Consider the following 4,809-nt stretch of genomic DNA (forward strand, 5'->3'; position numbering starts at 1 on the left):
AATTACTAGTGCTCAAACCCAGAGCCTTACTCATGCTAGGCAAGAATCTGACTCTCACTTTACAGGAAAAGCTAGGCAGGTGCTCTGACAGTAAGCTACATCAATTTCATTTTTCAGAGCACTGTGGATTTCAAAATTGTGGATAAGTGGTTATAGACCCGTGTATATTAAAAGCTTTGTTTCAATAGTTTACTGCAAATAAATAAAACAAGACACATGTACCTTAGTGTCTGCCAGTCTTTATATAATGTTCAACAATTCCCTCCTGTTGTTATATTTTAGTTCTATATTTCAAGGAACTGATGTTCAATTCATACCTATTTGGCATTCTTCTTTTGCTTTTAAAAATTTCTTACTCTCTTACAAGACTTGATACTTAGTTGCAGACAGTAACAAAATATATGGCACCACTAAAAAAAAGTTTAAAGAACATGTTGTAGTTGTCAAAATATCTCCGATTTCTACAGCCAGGCTTTCTGAAGGAGGTAGCACACACATGTGCATAATTGTGGTTTCCTGTCTTCAGGAATGCATGTGTTTGCAAGAATGCATGTGTTTACAGGAAATTCCATCAGAATCACGTGGGCTAAGTAACAGGAAGTGCATACTGACTTAACATGTATCTTACTTCACCTAGATGATAACCTTCCCAAAGACACATGGACAATAATTCACTCCTTGAAAAAAAAAAGCTCATCAGTAGATTCTATTCCTATTTAGGGGGTTCTGCATTTTTCCTTAGTTTAAGCCTAAACTAAAGGTCTTAACAACTATCACCCAAAGGCTTCCCATTTGTAAAGAAAGGAAAAAAGAATAGTTTTTCCAAAAGGTCTTTATATTATGAACAGACACTGATTCTAGGTACTAGCTATTAAGCCAGGCTGTAATGCTAGCTACTCAGGAGGCTGAGATCTGAGGATCACAGTACAAAGCCAGCCCAGGCAGGAGAGCCTGTGAGACTCTTATCTCCAATTAAACACCATAAAACCAGAAGTAGTGCTGTGGCTCAAAGTGGTAGGGCATTAGCCTTGGGCAAAATTGCTCAGGGACAGCACCCAGGCCCCAAGTTCCAGCCCCATGACCAACAAAATAAACCCTAAAATCAAACTACTAGCTAGTAATATAAAGAAAGGAAGAAGGGCAGCATCTCTATATGTGGCTCCAAACTAAACTACATATTTGTTTTTCTCAATTTTTGTTTTCCTTTGTCTTATAAGCAAGGTTCCTCCCCCCTCCCCCCCCCAACAACTTCCATTCCTGAGCCTAGGTGCTGTCCATTAGCTTTAGCTTTTTTGCTCAAGGCCGGTGCTTTACCCACTTGAGCTATACCTCCACTTTCAGCTTTTTGGTGTTTGAATGGAGATTAGAGTTTCATGGACTTTTCTGCCCAGGCTGGCTTCCAACTTTGATCCTTAGATCACAGCCTTCTAGCTAGAATTTCAAGCATGAGCAAACCCATGCTAGACACAAATCCAGTTTTGGAAGTTCTTTTTTTTGGTTGTGGGGCTTGAACTCTGGGCCTGAGCGCTGTCCCTGCGCTCTTCAGCTCAAGGTGAACACTCTACTGCTTGAGCCACAGCGCCACTTCCTGGAAGTTCTTTTGAGCTGTGCTGTGACTTAACAACACAGGAATTTAAATCTATTTCTTACCATTTTACCAGCATATTAGATGCTTACCCATTCTTTCTCACCTCCCAATTAAGATGATATACACCTGTCTCTTGAGAAAATACATTCATTCTCTCTAGGTTTACTTATCCTTTTTGATTAGGTAATAATATAGAGACTATATTGTGCAAAGAACTATCGTGTTCTTCATGTGAGAGAAGGTTTAAAATGATCTGTCTATGACCAATCAGAGAATCAATGATGGAGTCAGTCTAGTACGTGTGATAGAGTTGAAGCTGTTTAGTTCTTGCATGTAATCCCTACATTACAAACAACCCAATTCTGATGACACTGTGCCACGCTTTTCCAATCACTGAAGCAGCTAGAAGAAGCATTGCTCCTACAGCTAAAACCAAACAGTGCTCCACACTTAACATTCCTATCCAAGCTCCTCTCTCAGAAACACCAACATCCTGCTGGCCAGCTGGCACAGGCACAAGGTACTACTGCCCTGCCCTGAAAACCAGGGCTGCATCTGTGTCATCCACATTCCTGGAAGGATGTTGTGGGGAAAAAAATCCTAGAAAGAGGCAAGAGAAAGTAAGCATGAGACAAGAGAATTTGGGAGGTTACGGGAAAAACTTGTTAGCTTTTTTGCATAAAAAGAATTTAATTCAAAAATGTAATAGTTTAATAGTATCACTTTCTGTTAAGCTAATTCTGTGTGTGTGTGTGTGTGTGTGTGTGTGTGTAGGGGTGTGTGTGTGTGTGTGTGAAAGAGAGAGAGAGAGAGAATACAGGGGATTGAACTCAGGGCTCAAAGCTGTTGCTTTACCACTTGAACCATACCTCCACTTATGCTTTTTGGCTGGTGAATTTGTGATAAGAGTCTCTCAGATTTGTCTGCTGGGGCTGCTTTAAATGGTGATGTTCACATCTCAGCCTCCTGAGTAGAGTTACAGGTGTGAGCCAAAGGTACAGCACGAATGACTTTTAAGGTAAGGCCTGAGGACAAACATTGACTTGGGAAGAAGAAGGTCACTGAGCAACAATGCAAAAGAACATAGTGCTTGAAAAGGGGATGAAAGATAGACTATCATTGGGGTCTGGGATGGGATGTAACCTGGGAGGTAGGAACAAATGCAGAGAGGTAAGGGGGTACTGCAAACAACAAAATATACCTTGCATTTGCCCAACAACCGAAAACAGTGGAATGCACTACCTCTGTCTCTTCCACCACTGGGCTCCTCATATGCCCCTATCACCATTACCTTGAGGTGGGAAAAGCAGACCACTGAATCACTGCTGTCTTTCTGCACTGACCTGGAAGCCCAGGCATTTCTGAAGCAGCTATTCTGGAAACCTCATTTTCTTTCAACTTTGGATGGCTCTATGAGAGCATATACTTAAGAAAGAATCAACAAATATGCGACCATGTCCCAGCTTCTGTTTGATGGTGGAAATTAAAGATTCTGAAAGGTCAGACTGATAGCCAGCACTGAGAACCTGTCCAGTTTAAGCCATCTCTAGCCTTTGGTAACACAAGATTACATGCTCTCACACCAAACTCTAGAAAGGCCTCTTTTGAACCATGTTAGTTAAAACAAAAACAAGCAGCTATCCAGTTTCAGCTATCCAGTCTAACCCAGGAAAATATGGCCTACAGCAAACAAGAGAAGGCATAAGCCATAGATAAGAAGGTTGTGCGAAAAAGTCAATATTCCTATGCACACAACTAGTTTTTTTTTTCTTGTTGGATTTTGTGCCAGTCCTAGGGCTTGAACTCAGGACATGGGCACTGTCCCTGAGCTTTTTTGCTCAAGGCTAGCACTCTACCACTTGCTCCACACCTCCCCTTCCAGTTACTAATGGTTAACTGGAAATAAGAGTCTCATGAATTTTCCTGCCCAAGATGTCTTTGAACCATAATCCTCAGCTCTCAGCCTCCTGTGTAGATAGGGCTAGAGGTGTGAATCACCGATGCCTAGCACAAACAACTGGTTTTATTAGTGTCAAATGTCAAGGTTATAAAGCAATTACTGGAATAGTACTACATGTAATGAAAGGAACATAGACTATCTCTGATTCTCCAACATCAATAGTACTTCTCTACAAGTTATATCTACTCATAACCATTGACCTTTGGGAAATTAATTCTGCAAAATAGGGATGCATTAACAATGTATGTGCATGAGTACATATATGTGCAACACCAAAGAAGACCCAAGTACATGCAGTATAAGTATGATCCTTCATTAATTCAGCAGGATCCACAATTAAATGAATTAAGAACTCAGAATTTTCTACTATCAATCTGCACTATTTTTTTTAATCTGCACATTTTTTTTTTACTTTCCTAAGGGTCACTTGAATATATGCCAATTTCAAGGAAATATTTAGTCTCAGTTATAGAACTTCACCAAATAAATATTCATAATTTATTCTTACTCTCATTTTCTTATTTTTATCTAAGTGCACAATTGCGGTAGACTTGGGCCTTATTCTTAACAGCTTTGGCCAGGTAATAAGCAGCTTAGGTACCAAAGAGGATTACATGAAGGGCAAATGGAGGGTAAAACTAGCTGCCAATCACAGAGCAGATAAGCTTTGGTTGTGCTTGGTAGAACACGTGATCGTGTTACTACCAGCATGGAAAACAAAAAAACTCTTAACAGACAAAAGGCTTTCACACTAAGGGAAATGTTTCCAAAAATTAGAATAACAGGAAAACAAATACAGTGTCTAAAAAAAAATAAAAGCATCGATGCTCTGTACTAACAACATTCACCAATTATTTAACACCCAAATGATCAAGTCCAAGTCCAACTCCAAGGAAAAGACCCCGTTCCAGGCCAAGTTGCTTTGGAGCGCCAAGGCTGAAGGCGAAACTTCTTCCCCTGTCGCCTGGTTATTTCACTGAACAGGGGGTGGTGGTTTTGTTTTCTGGTTAGAATTAAGTCAATTTACTTCCAGTTCCCTCCGTTAGCGCGAGCCCGAGAAGCAGGTTCCTCTTACAGGGGTTCTGTACGCACGGTTTGTCCGTCGGTCCTCACGGGCCATCGGCCGCCCCCTCCACCCGCCCCCCCTCCCACCCCAAGGTCCTTTCGCGGGTCACTCGCACTTTTCCCAGGGACCTGAAGCGCCTCCAGGGGCCGGCGTCCCGCGGGTTGGCGGGGACGGCCGTGGGGGGCCGTGGGCGGG

The 4,809-nt window shown here is 41.8% G+C and overlaps 1 protein-coding gene across 1 annotated transcript in view; it reads right to left on the reverse strand.

Annotated features, from left to right (window-relative positions):
• The window catches only part of Mak (male germ cell-associated kinase), a 46,826-nt gene that overhangs the window by 41,359 nt on the left and 658 nt on the right, over nt 1–4,809 (reverse strand). The window lies entirely within an intron of this gene.

The sequence above is a fragment of the Dipodomys ordii genome, unplaced genomic scaffold (genome assembly GCF_000151885.1).
Source record: "Dipodomys ordii isolate 6190 unplaced genomic scaffold, Dord_2.0 Scaffold32, whole genome shotgun sequence".
Lineage (NCBI taxonomy): Eukaryota > Metazoa > Chordata > Mammalia > Rodentia > Heteromyidae > Dipodomys > Dipodomys ordii.